The 17,778-nt window shown below is 38.1% G+C and overlaps 1 protein-coding gene across 2 annotated transcripts in view; it reads left to right on the top strand.

Annotated features, from left to right (window-relative positions):
* The first annotated feature begins 415 nt into the window (after positions 1-415).
* LOC113058590 (rho GTPase-activating protein 35-like) overlaps positions 416-17,778 on the top strand; it is a 98,305-nt gene continuing 80,942 nt past the window's right edge. For both annotated transcript variants that reach the window (XM_026226621.1, XM_026226622.1), the window contains exon 1: positions 416-1,299. The gene's annotated coding sequence lies outside the window, so the exon portion shown is untranslated. The remainder of the gene's footprint in view (positions 1,300-17,778) is intronic.

The raw sequence follows: 17,778 nt of genomic DNA on the forward strand, positions 1-17,778 counted from the left end.
TTTAATTTAATTGTACTTTTATTTATATGTTGCTATTAAATGTGGATTAGATTTATAGTTTAGAATTATTTATGTAATACCGTAGAATAATTCTTAAGTATAATTTATATAATACATAGGCTATATACTATTAGTTTTGATCAAAATCATTAATCAGCCTTTATTTTTACATATTCTGTTTGAATGTTATTTATTTATTTATTATTGTTATTATTGGTAGGTTTGGTATATATATATATATATATATATATATATATATATATATATATATATATATATATATATATATATATATATATATATATATATATATATATATATATATATATATTTTTTTTTTTTTTTTTTTTTTTTTTTTTTCAGTTAGCAATTCTACTGCTTGAACCTAAACTCACTAACTGGACTTAAGTTTTGACTCGAAGCCTGCTGAGATTGAGTCCTTGTGGCATCTGTCCCATATCCTCTCCTCTGTATATGAACAGTTTTTGTTATTGTTACTGACGAGCATCTTATTTGTTTTTCTAAGACAACAACAACAATAACACAAACCCTGATTCCACCGGACTAACAGCACCTTTAGATACTTATCCTGGCGTTATAATACCTACTGCGTGTGTGTGTGAGAGAGAGCGCGCGCTCGTGTGTGTGCGGTAATCGTGTCCATGCGCGAGACTACAGAGGAGGGAGGAGAGAGACCGAGAACGGGAGAAGGGCCGCCATTATTGGGAAGCTGAAAAAAAACACACACATTATCACACACATTCACACGCGCTCCGTCACTGAATCTCGCCTGTATGCTGGGAGAAGTCCTCTTTCTTCCCGCTGGAGACCTGCGCTGTTCCGCGCAGACCGCGTGCTGACGCCTGGGCGACTCGGGATGTTTTGGACACAACAAAGGAAATTATAAGTGCTCAAAAACAACGTGCTGAACCCAAGGGAAGACACAAGGATACAAAGCTGTTTTTCCCTCTCTCTGTGTTCTTCAACGCCCCCTCCTTTCCAACAAGAAACGGGGATCTGATATTCCAGGCTGGGTTTGCCTCGATGCTTTTTGTCTTTTGTGCCGCGTTTGCGAAGAGAAGCACGAATCAGATTGTTGAAAACTTTCAGAAAACAATCAGTCATTGAGAGAAGAGATTGCATCGCGGTCGGACAGCTGCGGAAGGGAAACGCCGAGGTTTATGGGACTACTGCTGGACTAGTATTATTGTTATTCCTCATCTTGATCAGTTTCTGAGCCGGCTACACTGCTGGAACGGATTCAGGAGTGAAAGAGAAGAGAGAGGAAGGCATGCTGTGGTATGCACCAGTCTTTTTCTTTTCCTTAATATGTATACATTTCTTCAATCCATGGGATCCTTTAAGCAAGCTTGGACTATTTATTTAGCTACTTTGTCTAGAGGGGTGCATATAGATTTGTGCATATATATATAGATATATACATTTAGCTAAAACTGGTTTGCATGTGATATTTTGTGATCTGATTATTATTCCATCACCCAGATCAGGAGTTTGTTCATCTTTGCCTCTAAACATGTTCTCATATCTATGCTCAGATACCCAGCTTTACAGCTGTCAGGCTGTATGTGTGGTAAACCAAAGGTTACAGAGCAGTCTTTATGCTTTACATATTTCAATTTGATTTCTGGCAGCCTAAATTGGTTTGTGATAATCGAATCCAAAAATATTATCATTGCTAGGGTTTCCGTGAATCGAGATGGAAACGGGTGAACGAATGTCTGGCATCAGCCAAATAAAGCACTGACGCTTTGACTCCGATCTGATACGTGGACTGTGTTTACATGCCCAACAATATTCAGGGTTTGATCATATTCTGTTTATGTAAAGCTCATATAAACTTTAGCATGGATGCAATAATTGGATTACGACCAAACTCTGGTTTATTAAACCCAATTTTGCATCACTTAATCAGAAGTGTAGACCTAAATCTGAAAATGTTGCGTGTAAAAATGGTTATTATTAATCATGAGCTTTTTTGGAACATGACTTTTGACACAAATTACCGTTGTTCTCTGATTTTAACTGGAGAACTGGTTTGAGGTCCATTCCTGACCTATTATTGCACGGTAGTTCAATATGGCTAATAGTAGCCTAGCTGTTTATATATATTGAACTTTCATTAAAAAAAACATTTTTGAATCTGTTTTATATTCATTATGACTTCGTATACACAGTCATGCTCTGAAGTTACAGCAGATTGAGTAAGATATAACCCTCTCAGACCCCTGGGCTTTCAGACCCCAGATGTTACTGTGTTTTGTAAAGGGAGCTAGCAAACTCCATGTTTTCAGGCCATTAATTGGCCAATGTTCAATGTTTGGAGATTATTGGCATGGATGACAATAGAAGTAGTCATTTTATATATTTCTTATAGTGAATCTGAGTTAGTATTGTCTTAGTATTTACAATACATCATTTTTTAATCTGTTAACTGGGTACCGTTATTGGCCAGATGTCATAATTACTACAAATCCTATTAATAAATAGTCCTTTAATTGACTTGGCTCGTTGGCTGATATATTGAACTGTCCATACTCACGATAATGCGCTTAAAATTCATTTTCAGATTGTTCTTTATCTGACAGGTGTGAATTACTGCCTAGACTTTATCTGGCACAGTCCACATTGATTTAAATATTCCAAATTGGTGTTTGTGTGCTTGATGAGTGGTGTGTATTAGTTCTGCTGCCCAACTATCATGTGTGTAGCTGAAACCTTTTAGTGATGTGTTGACTTCTTGCATTCAAGGGCATCGTTTTTAAACCCGCTTGACAACTTAATAGTGAACACTTGATGTAGTTTGGAAGATGCACAAGAATATCAGTGCGTGCCAAAGTCAAACGGTGTGGAATTTGTTGACGATGCTTGGTTGGGTAAAAATGAGTCGGTATTCCTCAGATAAAGTCATGCAGATGAAAGTTCATCAAATCAGGAATGAACGATAAGGGCTGGAATGTCTGCCCAGTCAAACTCTGGGGCCTTTTCCCACCGGAGTATTGGCAGAAGGACTGATTTCAGGTCTTATTTGGCACCTTTACAGGACATTTAAAGAATGATTAAAATTAAAATGCTGTCACCGTTTTTTCACCCTCATGTCATTCCAAACCTGACTTTATTCACAATCCAACTGCCATTCATAGCTATTTTACATTTTGGGGATTTAGTGGCGAATTTGTGTGAATTCTTACTATCTAATTTTTGCATTTCTTTCTGTTGGCGTCCCACTTGTACAAATTCATACGAAATCAACATCACCAAATAGTTCACCAAATGGTTAGCCTACGTTTTCTTGTGAATTTGGGTTGGATAGTTTGAAATGAAAGCCAGTGGGGTCCAGCGTTGTTTGTTTGGACCGTATTATTATTCTTTAAAATAGCATATTTTTGTTTTTTGGGGAAGAAAGTAAGTCATAGAGGTTTGGATCGACAAAAAGTGAGTAAATGGCAGAATGTTTGCGTGAACTAACCCTTTAAGATATTTGCACCAGATGAATTGCACAAATGAATGAGACATTCTGTTCATTTACCATATTGTCTGTGAATAAATATCCCTCACGAGGGCTCTCTGCCTCTAAAATATTCTTCTGAAGTGGCAATTGATTCTCTTTTAGAGGCTTGCAGGAAGTACATTCCTCTAAAACATTGCAACTTTGTACTTGTATGGCATATGCTTGTATTCCTGTACATGCTTAATAAAGCTCATACTTGTTATACTGCCTTCCTATTATAGAGACTCTAAATTGTTCAAGCGGCGCATGTGTTCTTTGCTGTGATCTTTAATTCCTGAACGCAGACCCCGTGACCCCTCCGAGCCCCTTAGCTGAAATGTGAAGAATGCAGGAGGATTCAGCGTAATCAAACTCTTCAAGCGCTACTGCCGTGTTTCTCCTCTTGTTGCGTGTGCTCAGAGTAAAGGTTAATAGTTGAGGTTGTTGAACATTTTTAAGAAGCTAGATCTCCAAAAAATGTTAATTCTGTCATTTACTGACCCTCATGTCGTTCCAAACCTGTATGGTTACATACTTTCATTGTTTGGAAGAGAGCAGCCTGGACATTCTGCTATATAACTGCTTTATTGCTCCACACAAGAATGTTTGCAACAACATGAGAGTGTATGAATGAATGAAGACCAGATTGTCATTTTTGGGTGAGTTTGGAATTCAGTGCAGAAAGTGATTTGTTGTTTCTTGTCTCGGTAACTTTGAGGAGGTAGACAGACCTCGGAGAGAGACGTGATTGCAAACTGTTGTAGGAGCGGCTATCCTTTCCAGAAATTCACAAACATTTTGAGCCGGCCGATGGAAACTCTTGATAAACGGCATGGGCTTATGAGACTTTAATCTCTCATTCCTCAGCCCCGCTCACCTTATCTCACATATATATTTCAGCTGACGTGAGCAGTCACCATCTATGCAGTCCATCTAGGCATCGCATGCGCTATTTTGGAGCCACAGCGTTAGATTAAGAGTGATATTTACTCATTTGTACCTGACATTAGTATTAATAGGGACATTTGCTGGACTCTAAATGCTTTCCACCTTTGCTAATATATGTGATTTGCACAAACAGAAGCATCTGTGATCCATCTAAGCCCTTTAGCTGTGTCTTCAGTGCTAGCCAATGTTCATCTGTCAAATGTCTGGCCCATAAGACCTGTCCACTTGCCAAACTTTGCAGATAGGCTGATTGCTAATTTAAACCTTCTCATTTATTTTCCCAGTTCCATTTTCTCCTTGAATTTAGCATGACACACACGACTAAATAATTAGTTGTGCTTGCTAAGGCAAGCATCACTATCACTATTACTCATAGGGTTGAGAAACAAACCTTTAGCCTTCGCAACCACCCTGAAACAGTGTTGGCTGTATAGCATTACTGCAAATAGCAAAGCTATGTTTCTCTGTAGTAGCATTGCTAGTTTTACAATGATGCAGATTTTTAGTAGCAAACCTATTTTAGTAATTATGTATGAATTTAGTGCGATAGTTTTCACTTTATCAAGCAATATTTACAAAATCAAATCGGTGCTCTGTTTATAATTGGATCAGCACCACCAAAATGAAACTGAGTGTAATTGAGCTTGGTATGCTGTTCATAGTTTAGTTTTTTGGCAGTGCGCCGACAAATGTAATATTATTTTTTTTTACATATTCTACAAATTTTACGTAATTGCTACTTCAGTCATATTTGTGTGTGTGCACAGATTAGACACTGACAAAAGCCTATTCACACGGGATTATTATGATCTGGGGACCTTGTATGATTTTTAAATTACTCCCCACATCTGAATTTCGTTTAGTGCATTCGCACATTAAAATTGAAGCCTATGATTTTACTTGAATTTACTGATTTATATCCTGGAGACCTGGATGTCAAGGCTTTGAGAGTCCCGTTCTATGGTCGGTTTAGATGGATAAAAAAAAAATAAGAAGAAACTAATATAGTCTCGTGCGCTGTGTCATTAAAATTTCACCAGGTTCAAATAATATCTCAAGCTATATGCTTGATTTATTTGTAACGCATTAACCTCAAAATCTTTTCAGCTTTCTCTTTCTGCAAATTTGTATGGTGGTATAGCGATGTGAAAGCACCCAAACTACTATCAAACACTACAGCGCAGCTCTATTCTTCGCGAAAGATGGCACACAGGAAACAAAAACCTTGAAAAATGATATACGACCTGCTAAATGCTGGCAAAATCCCAGAGATGTCGATTCGCAGGGGACTTATATCATCACCGGACCTCGGTGTTTGACGAAGTATGCTAGATTATTTGCGTATTTTTATTTGACAAATTTCAGACATGGACGATTCGCACGGGATTAAGATCACAGACATCCTCCTCAATTAATACAAATGACTGGAGGTCACAAGGTAATACCACTCCCGTGCGAATAGGGCTAAAGTCGAAATGTTTCGGTCAACGATTTGGCCCCCTAAACCCGAAAAATTACATTTTGTTTGTTTTTTTGGCCAAATCCTTTGGGTTGCTGAAGGTTGACTACATGGCAGACATCGTAGCAGCAGTGAGGTTACACGGTCAAGTGCTGCTTTGTGAGGTAAAAATTTAGTCATAATACCGTTGATGTCCTTGCGTTAATTTACACCTTAGATTGTTTATTGTAACCTGTATTTGGTTCAAACGTTTACTCTCTTACAGAGGAATCTGAGCCTTTTTTAGGCCTGTATAGAAAACAAGCAGATGGCTCAGATGTGGTCGCTACAAGCATTGACTAGATCCGGCACTGTGTCACAGTCTTACTTTCCACAGGATTGTTCTGTTTCTCAGAGTGACTTGAAAGTCATATTAATGCTGGCAGGAATTGTTTTGAGGCGATTTGCTAGAAGAGTGAAACCCTGAATGCTTTTTGAGTAGGCCTTTGTTTGATGTGAAGGAAAAAGTGAACATGAATTGAATTGAGAATTGGGTTGTGTTTGATAAAGTAAAGAGCTAATTATAGCTGCTTTAGCATGCGTTCCCTAGATTACAACACTTCTGCTTTGAATTGCTGCCTTGTTTGAGGCTGGATTACATGGAAAGAAAACTGGCATTTTCTAATGAGTATCCGAATTTCCATGAGGAAATCTGCTCCTCCTAACACTCCCCCACTTTGTTATTTTTCTTGACACGAGGCATTTGATAGTGGGCAACAACTAAAGAGTCTCAACGGGGTAAGAAATGCTGAAGGAAACATTGTCACAAATTGCCCAGAAACCCCCAGTAGAGTCTAGATGTGTTGGAATCGATAAGAAAATGACTCAAATTAGAAGTTTCTATTTCGTTCAGGAGAAATGAACACATTGTGGGTTTTGAGAGGGGGTGGGAAAGCTCACTTCTACAGAGGGCAACTAACTTTTGTCATAGTTTCGTATCGCCTGCTATAGCACTTTGCACCAATGTCCTTGGCGATGAAGTTCCTGGATGTTCTTAGGGTGTGACCTTTGCTATCTGTTGTTCTGCTGTAGTTTCCATAGGCTCATGCTCAAGTCAAGTCAGCTTTATTTATATAGCACTTTGTACAATACAGACAAAAAATAAAAATAGTCGGTGATGGAAAAAGTAGTCATAATTATGACATCGGATGCATTTAAGTAATTTTGGTCAGAGCGAGATGGCAATGAAGATTTTTTTAAACTATTTTTTATAAAATGGCGAATAAAGAATGCACAGTTTTTTATGCTTTTATTCAATTTATGAAAGTGCTGTAATATATTTTGTACTTGCAACTTGCTAGTTTTATAGTAAATAATTGTTTTATATATATATATATATATATATATATATATATATATTTTTTTTTTTTAATCTATTTTTTATTTACCATCAATACAAACATTGCATTTATTGTGTCCATCACATTTCTAAAATTGGTGGCATCCATGTATGTTCAGCTCATAAAATAATATGTAATATATAAAAATATAATATCCGTATTCAAATAAATGTATAAATACAACAGATATTTCCAACATGACTTGGGTGTACCTATGAATGTAATCTGGACGTGTTACATTCGTCATGTTGTCATTTGTCATGTGACCTGCTAGTATCACTTACATCACTGCCATTCACAAGAACTCCTCTACTGCGGTTTCCTGGGATAGTTCAGAATCTCAACAGAAATAGCAGATCATTCAGAACCTTTTCATCTGCTGTTTAATGAATACTGTGAATTTGGATATATTACTCTTGTCTCGTACCATTTTTTTTTTTTTTTTTGGACTACTATCTAGTAGGGAAGTAATTTTGGATGCAGCCCAAGTGTACAAAAGCTCTTGAAATGGTTTGGTAGTGTTATGTATCCATAAAGCAGCCCCACAGCCCTTTCCCTGGTGCCTGTTCCCAGAAACTGCACTGGCTTGCGCAGATCAGCGATGTTCATTCTGTCAATAATCAGTCTCTCTGCGGTCTCCAGCCGCTCCTGTGGCCTTGAGTGCAGCTCTCGGTGACTCAGCATTTTACCTTCAGATGAGAGCATCTGGGAAACAAGAGAGAGACAGGCAGAAACCGAGCAAAGATGGCCCACAGGAAGAACTTTCTGTGACCTGCAGGAATTTCGCCTCCCACAGACGCGGCGGACTCCCGCCAAACTGAAGCTATTTCTCCTTGCGTCTGTGTTTCTGGGCTCTGGGTATGTGTTTGGTTCACACCAAGGCAGAGAAATACGAGTGGATCGTCACCACAGCCTCCTCCCTCTCGCCACAGTTCTTTGCTTTATGACATGTTTTGTTGTCTCCAGTGTTTGCTGTTGGTATTATAAGGAAGAAAACACTCGGCATGTGATTTCCAAAAAAGTCTTGTGTTGGTCTCCCTTCTTTGTTTGACTTTTCAGCCTCCGTTTCCTCTGGAGTTGCTCTTGCGGTTTTTGTCGCTATGTTGCGATTGTTGGGATTCCCCTCTTTCCTTCAGCCACGCTCCGTTTCCTGCAGGATGTCTACCAGAGATGCCCCTGGTTGGGGGAAGTGAAAAAACAAGGAGAGGAGGGCTAGTAGACCGCTGTAAGAAGGGGTTTAGCTGGATGTTAGCCCTCTCTGTGGGGGATGAACATTATTATATACCTCCTTTCCTTCGGCTATAATTTGCTGACGGTCAACGGATCATCAGAAGTGTGCTTCGTTTGGCATTCATTTTCTGGGGCAATGACTTGCTCTTCTTTGTCTGATCTGTTTATTTATTCAAAAATATAGTAAAATGCTATTCACGCTATTGTTTAAATACACTTGTGTAATGAGCATGTCTATAGTTTCTGTGTTATATAATCGCTTATGTCAGGGTGGTGCAACCGATATACTGAGGAAAAAATATTATTTAAAGAATGTCGTTCTTAAAGAAGACCTGAGGTGGTTTAAGTAGATTTAATATTTGTTTATTCATTTGAAAAACCTTTACTTGGGAAATCAGGGTCATTTGGTCACATGGTCCAACCAACATCCAGAAAAACGCAGAACCTAAAAGACCCACATGACTGTGTTGAGGTCAGTAATGCTCTTGAAATACATTAAATGACACATTACATGAATCCGATGTGACAGACATTTTATAATGTTACAAAAAAATTCACAGTTTTCATAAAAATATTTTCAACATTGATAATTTTATTGATGGTTTTATTAATAGTTTCACTACATAACATTAAATTGAAACCTTTCTTGAAAATAGAATAATTTAAACTTTTAAGAACTAGAAAAGTAGAAATGTTCAAGATTTTCTCTCTTTCCTTCATCGTGTTCTCTGTAGTGCGTCATTGATGTGTGCAAGTAATGCTCTCAAGAGCACAAGCAGGCGCTTGTAAGTGAACCTTCCTGATCATGACTTCATCAGGTAAAAAGAAATTACATTTACCATTTAGAAACTCTTTTTATAGCCTCAACTGTGACTTGTGTTTCTACCTGCCAGGAAGGAGGGAGTCATTGCAGTGTAACATATAATTAGATATGGCAGGTTTAATCACGAGAAGATGAGTAGTCATGAGAGGAGGGGGTCTGAAGATGCCCAAATGTGTGAAGGATTGAAGGCATGATGCCATTGTGAGTTCTTGCACTGGCCCTAATCTCACTTCCCTCTTTCCATCTCTTTACGTCTGTACTTAAACTCCAACAGACCGGAAGGCCAGCACCTTGTCAGAAGCTGTTAGATGAGGCTGTCTGCTCGACTCGCAGAATAACTTTGTTACCATTGCATTGGCCTTTAACACTGCTCAGTGCATACTGAGCCAATTCAGTCACCACAAGGGTGGAGTGAAGCTATTGGGCGTCTTGAAATGACCTCGGAGGCAGACAGTGTTCGAGTAAAATTAGGGCTGGAAAGAGAAGAGGCAGTCTGAGTGATACACACAACTGTTACAGGTCTATAAGCCGCCTTGCGTTTCGCTCAGATTTACTGTTGTTTGGCAAATGTTTGTGGTTGATATCCATTCCTTTCAATGGGAATAAATGCATAAGGGCCAAAGATTTCCCCACACAATTAATAAAGTTAATGGTGTGAATTTTCCAGGTTGACCAACAGAAAACTACTTAAACCACATTTAAAAGTGACTGCTCTGTGAGCTCTGCTTTGTACATTGCTACACTATTGAAATTGGAATATGGAACATTTTTGTCTTCAATATGTCGGCAAGATTTTTCTAATGCATCCACGTTTACTAGAAATTTTAATGTAACTACATAAACTACATATCAGTCAACTATCAGCACTGTACAAACTAGTCTTAAAGTATGAAGGAGGCCCTGTTCATTTTGGTTAGGGATGGGTCCCAATAATGGACTAGACAGCTGAATAATTCCATTTTATTATTGTTATTAGTTCTTTATTTTAATTTTTGTTTTGTTTGATATCTTGATCAGTGATGCTTTAATTAGCAGGCTAATGATCTGATGTGCTTTAGCTGTTAAATTGCACTATAAAGTTGTTATTATTATTTTTATAAACCACTGGACAAATTTGGCATTTAGGCGTAGTGTTATTTGAATACTAGTATTATATAATTCATGATATATTTTTTATATATTCAGTTTTCATTTTTAGTTCTATTTTGTTTTGTGCTTTTATTATTAGTATTTTTTGTTATTTTTATTTTAGTTTAATCTTAAATCTTAATTTATTTTGGTTAGTTGCAAATGCAACATTTCAAATTATTATTATTTTTTAAAATCCTTTTCATTTATTTGTATTTCAGTTATATTTCAATGAAGGAAATGTATTTTTGTTTTAGTCAGCAGTAAGTTTTGTGAGTTTAAGTTAATCTTATTTATGTTTTGTTTTATCTTAATTTCAGTGAACAAGTTATTAGTTTCAGTTAAAAATAACTGCACTGTAGCCTTTCAGAAACTGATGTAAATTTAGAAAAGTAAATATCTTATACCTTTTACTGCAATATAAAATATCATGATCCTTACAAACAAGCAAAGACAGATGAAAATGTATACTATCCAGGTAATTTATTACAAAAGTGGCTGTAGCAACAGTGCAGTAAAGGAATAGTTCACCCAAAAATAATAATAATGTTCTTATGTACTTCACCAAATCCAAAATTCTATTATTTTTTTTTTTTTTTTTTTCAATATAACTCAAAAACTACTTGTATATTAATATATGGCAAACCGAATGAACTAATCAAGGCTAGGTCAAAGCAGGTAGAAGAAACATGAGGATATCTAAACAGAAACATAACATACATGTGACAGAAGCATAGTGAATCATTTTCTTTTAGACACACTTGTAAAAAAGAGTTGCTAACGTATTGGTCATTCTTGTTGGAGGTGTGTCTTGCCGAACACATCTTACATCACGCGAAAGGAGAGCCATCTGGGAATGGTTTTTATCTGGCCAGCTCTTCCTTATCTGGTGACAGTGCCAGCAGTTCGCTCATGAGCAAGTGCTGCATTGCTTAAAGGTGCTGGGCCTGGTGTTACCGAGCGCCCCTGCGACGGCTTGTTATCTTGGTCACACTTCTCTAATGATGCCCGTGCTATCACCAGTAAGCTGGAAAGGAGCTATAAAACGAGCAGCGTCATGACTGGGAAGATGGAGGAGATTCATATGAGACAAGTGCTTCTCAGGCCGGCGGAAAAGGGCTTTCACTTTATTTCAGCACTTCCATATGGCTTCTCACAAGAGGGAATAGATTGTGTTTATTAAGCCCTACTTCCAGTTGCTAAACGTTTATCTGTGCAGTCTGGCCAGAGCTGTCGGTTTCCCATATTGTTTTTTTTTAATGCTGTACAGCAAAAGGTTGATTTGTTGTCTTTTTGGGGTCTGTCTGTGATATTTTGATCTCTTGGTCCAAGTGTTGCGTTTAAAAGTGTTTGTAGTCGGGCTCTGTGTCAAGCAGATGGCTTGTCTGGATCCAAGACGACGTACAGGAACGTCACGACCTTTGCTTCAGGGACTTCTAGACCACGAAGAACGATTTCTTCAAATGTCAAGAGCACTCTCAACCTCACCCCCACTGTAATAACAGTTATTAACTTTAACACGTGTGACGGGAGAGTTATTGCACCTTTTGTGGATCTATATGTAACTTGAATCAACTCTAAGGGCCTTGCTTTGTTGCTTTAAATCTGTATCTTGAGAATCAACTGCGAAGTTGCAAGATTACAGACTGTTTAGGAGGGGAATGAGTGTCTATAAACCAAAATATTTGGCCTTAAATAACAACCGGTTGTGTTGAAAACCAGTAAGAGATTCCATGACATGACAAAAAGACATCTTCTATGATCAGGTCTTCTGATTTACAATTCATTTTTTGGGTATTGAGTCAAAAATAGGTGATACCTCCTTGAAATAGTGACATTTTTGTAAAGAACACTTTATTTATTTACGTTTTCCTTGTACTCGACACTCATTACCTGCAGAACTCAAAACATGGTCGGGGTTATGCCGTCGTCAAGAGATGCTATCTAAGAACGAAGAATGATATTTGTGGTTTTGATGAAACAACATGGTGAGTTTCAGAGGAATGTAGGGACCTCGTCAGGTAAAAGCGCATTAGCGGAGGAATGCAGTTGGTTTGGTACGGCCCAGCTCTTGTTGTTTTTCTATGCTGCATGTTACAAGTACTAAAATAAGAGGGGTGTGCAGAAGAGCGACGGGTCTCTGTGCCGCCCACTTCGTCTGTTGGCATAACCGATTCAGAGTGGATGAGTCACCATGGGAAGGCTCTGAGACGTGTTGTCAATGTGCATTTCTCCTCATTACGTTTGTGACGAGCCTCCGTGTAAGCCAGACGAACAAGGATGTTTGAAAGAATGCGAAAACACACTGTAATCTCGCATTTCCTGTGGTGTCCCATGGAGCAGGCTTTGTGCAAGTTTACCCAAGCAAATCCAAAACCCCCTTCTCTCTCTCTCTCCATAGGGTCAGGGGTGAGAGGAACCCTGATCTGGCCCTTGGCAAGTGAGAGATTGATGGGAGAAACAAGTCTGCGTTCGGTTTAGTGCAGTCCGGGAGGAAACCGCCCCTGGTGTGTATTTGTTATATTGCCGCTTTGCTTTTGGATCCTGTCTGGGTTCTGTGGTAGTTGTTTGTTAACCATTCCCTATGCTGTGGGCAAAGCTTACAAAAATGTACCTTTGGCTTTGCTGCGATGCCTTGACCTTTGATACGTCGACTGCAGTCATCACGGCAGTTTTTCTGATGTCATGCCGCTGTGCAGCTGCTTTACACCCCACTCTGTCAATTATTACTGCTGTTTGCTAAGACAGGCATCACCAGTTTTATTGCCGATATGTTTTCATGGCGTTAAGTGTTCGACTTTTCAGCGTGTACCTTGTCCCTCACTGTTTGAGCTACAGACATAAACGATACCTTAAATCATGTGATGTGAGGCATGCTATTATTTGTCTCAGTGGCAAAGTGTATGATGTATGCCTGTCCATTACTTTATCAGAATATCATATAGACTTGGGTCTGGCTCTTTTGACTACTATTTATATGCTATTATTGTTAATAACTCTACAAATAGCATATTAACAACATGTACTTACTGTTGGTTTGTAGTTTGTTGCTTGTAATTGTACATACTTTACAGTTACTATTATATTTATATTTATAGTTATATTATTATTAAATTTAACATGTTACAAGGACACTGTTAAAGTTTTCCCAATTGTTTTAATTTCTGTTGTACAGTTTTCTTGTTTTGAAAGTTTTTTTGTTTTTTTAAAGTCTAGTTTAGGTTTTTATCCAGCAGTGTTACTGCTAGCTAGCTACTCACTGACATAACTAACTAGCTAAGCTTGTAAGTAGAAATAGTTCATCTAAAAGCTAAACATAAATCGAATACAAAAAAATGTAACCAACTGCTGGTTATGATACTGTGAAATTAGTTGTTTGTTTGATTCGGACAGAAGTCAGCTTAATTGTGTAGCGCTTTATACAATACAGATTGTGTCAAAGCAGCTTTACAGTGGCAAGCAGGAGAATAATTTGTCAATATTGCAAAAAGATTATAATACAATAATGCAATAACAGATTTATTTTCAGCTAAAGTCAGTCTAGGATGACTTGAGCATGAGTAAAGCATAGTTAATGTTTATTTTTGGATGAACTATCCCTTTAATCAATAAACTTTTATACCGAAAAGCTAAAAAGCAAGCAGAGCTAACACCTTGCTTTATTTAAAATGTAGTTCAACTACTAGCTTCACTAGTGAGAGACACTACTGCTTAACACTGTGAACAAGCAGGTAGCACTGTACCAACTTATGCCGCGTTTCCACCGAAATTACCCAGAACAATTGTACCAGGAACTATTTTCCCTCCAGACCTGTTGCTGATGTCGTCTGGTGATGTAGGTCTGCACGCGTTTCTCAATACAAGTACGCAAATTTTGGACTTGCATCCTCGGTAGTTCGGAGTGTGTTCGAAGTCCAGTAATTCTGCAAACAGCTTGATAACATCAGTCAGCTCGACTTGGCTACTGCAATTTTCATATCTGTATATTTACAATAAGACAAAATATGATATCAAATATCATTCACTACCTAGTTTCATTTTCATTAAAACATGTTAATAGCTGCAGAACTGTAGTTCAGGGAAATGTGTATGTATACAGCCTACATTACAATAAAATGAAATATTATATCAATTGCCTCTTTTTATTGTCATTTTAACATATAGATAAATTGAATACAGACCAAAGATTACCTGTTAGTTTTTCCCAAAACAAATGATATTTTGTTTAACTACTAAAGAGACAACAGAGCCAGCGGCACATATCAGAAGGTCAAGCCGATTCGACAGTAAACATGAGCACTGCGCTCTCGCTGATCGCGTAGAGCTTGATTGTCTCCGAGATCAGCGAAACACATTTTTAAATCGGTGCTGTCTTTATAAACAAACCACAGATTTGAGTTTTAAACAACTACATTCTCACCTGAAATACTTTTAGAATTACATTTCATGACACAAAAACAGTAATATTTTAAAAAATTATCCGAATAAATGGTGGTTGAACTCAACCAATGCTGTGTGAACTCAACCAATCAGAATGTTTAGCGCCCAAGTCCCGGCTCCGAAAGTTCCGGACCTTTGAAAAAGTACCACCTCGCCAGCAGGGACTTTCCGAGGGGCATTTTTGTACCCGGAACTTTATTTAGTTCCTGCTTCCTGCGGTGGAAACACAGAGTACCGGCACAAAGTCCCTAGTTCCTGGGTAAAGTTCCTGCGGTGGAAACGCGGCTAAAGCGTCATGCTAGCTATTCACATAAAACTAGCATCAGAAAATGTCAAAATCAAGTTTTTCTTATTGGCGAATATCTGGGGCCTGATTTCTGGTCGTTTTTGTTTGAAACAACATGTCCAGATCTGTTTGTCAATGAGCGCCTCTCTGACTCAGGAAGAATTTGACATTGACTGGGGGAAGAAAAAAAAGATGCAGCGAGACCGAAATCCTGCATGCAGAGAGGATTGCAGAGACGTTTTGATGGGCATTGTGGGTACTTGACTACCTGCAGGGTGGAACTAACCAACGAACTAAACCCAGGTTTAAAAGAGGAAGAGATGCGAGCGATTACAGACAGCAGATCTTCAGATCACACACTCAACAGTCTGCCGCTTTCCTGAAGGGAAGTGTAAGAATAATGGTGTTCGGTATAATCCCATAGTTTTTTCCCTCTTTCTCTCTTGAGTTTGATTAAAAGCGGTAGCCTAGAGTCAGTACAGAGAGACGGCCTGTGATTGGCTGTGTTAACGCTGCTAAGCTCACACAGATCTGGATTGATGGGCTTCGGGAGAATCGGTTTGGTAAATGACTGTTGCAGGGCAGGACAAATCCCCTCGTGTCCGATGTTGTTTCTCTCTTGTTTGGTTCTCGTGTCATCAGTGCTTTGCAGGTGTGCTGGTTGTGAACAGGTTGACTGTAGGCCCAGCGGAGTCTGTAAAGGTCTCTCTTGGCGCTGCGAGCTGTGTCTTCATTGGGATGGAGCAGGTTGATGAACTGTGCGCAGCGTCTGTCTGCTGATCTGACAAATTGGCATAAGCCCTGATGCATGAATGTGCAAATTATTACAGATCCTGTTCACATTCTCTTCTCTCTCCCCCTCCCTTCCTCAGCCTCTTCCTGTTCGTCCATCATCTCAAACCCTCGAAATGCTTGAAATGTCAGGGTGATATGACTATCCTGATAGCATACAGAGAGAGAAAAAAACTTAATCTGGCAAAATCTTTTATTTTTGTTTCTTATAAGAAGAATTTAATTATTAATCAATTTTTTTATAATGGACATTTTTTTTCTCTTAAAGTCATAGAGAGGATCCCTGAAGAACGCCCTGCTGTCATTCATATGATTTGACCTTTTTGTGACCAGTTTAGTACAAATGATATTTACTCCATGATATTTCTGGAATAATAATTAATACAATTCATAAAAACTACTTTTTACCTTCAATTTATATATAAAAAAAAAAAAATAGTGGCAGAAACTTTACAGTAATTCTTACCATAAAAATATGTGCATAATGTTTCAGGTATTACACGATGGCATATTGATATTTTATATATATATTTTTAAATAATACCAAAATCGGATTTTTTTCCCTTAAAATGCAGCAATTACCACTATAATAATGCAGTTGAGCACATGATGCCACATGATGATGAATCGTATTTAGACTTGTAACTCACTAAGACTAAAATAATGCAGTATAAATGAATTAAATAACAGAAATCATAATACAAGAGCCCTAATATACTATATTGAAGATACGCAATTAAAAGAAACTAAATTATCTAATGTACTTTTTAATGTACTTTACATCATATGGTAAATAATAGTTTTTCTTGCTAAAAACATTTGACAGTATTTCATGGTAAAGTATAAGTATTAAGTAATGTTTTGTCCTCTGCTATTATGTTGTGTTCAATGTGTACAGAAAAATGTTAATGCTACACCATTATTGAATGCTAACTCTTCAAAGTCTTTAAAAACCTTGAGCACAACAACATTTTTCAAATTTGGCCCATGTTTTGAAGTATATTTATGCTTTTCTTTATTGTGGGCAATCCTGCATGTCACTGACCCGAGGATGTAGTTAGCTCACACTGTATTTCTCTGAATAAATAGCTTACAGTAATCACTATAATAGGGGAAAATACAGAGAGAATACTGCTAGTGAAGGAAGCTTTATTCTCATTCTTGTGGATGAACCGGACAGACCGGTTCACAGGAAGCAGCTACTCCTGGTTTCAGCAGGGCTGGGTATCGTCCTACCTGAAACACTATGGCGTCTGCATTTGGGGTGATCTGCGTGCCTCACCTCGCCTTGCTCCGCCTCAGAGTGAGGAATCTCTCTTAGCATTGCAAACAGAGTCCAAACCGATGACAGATCGCTGTCGTGATTATGCGTTTGGGTTAAACTACGACAACTGGCGCAAGACACACCCCCGCGCTTTCCCGCCATCGCAAGGTGCACCTTTTACTGCCTTCTATTTAACAGATCTAATTACAGAGCTGCTCTGCCCCAGGGTCTCTTGAATTCACCTGTTGTTGTGTTAGCATTACAGCTCGATGACGTCTTTGGTATGTTAACTTCATTCAGTACAGTACTCAGACGGCTGTGCGTCTCACACACTCTAGACCTTGGTCTTGTTATTTCCATCATTCAGGAAATGCAGATGTAATTGCAGAATCTAATCATAAAAAGTTAAGGTATAACATTTTTCATATGTTTTTGTATTATTAAATCGTATAAAAAAAATTCCACATTCCATAGGGCACTGTTATTATTTTAAGTTAAAATAAATTCATGAATTGTTTTAT

This window comes from Carassius auratus, chromosome 40 (genome assembly GCF_003368295.1).
Source record: "Carassius auratus strain Wakin chromosome 40, ASM336829v1, whole genome shotgun sequence".
NCBI lineage: Eukaryota > Metazoa > Chordata > Actinopteri > Cypriniformes > Cyprinidae > Carassius > Carassius auratus.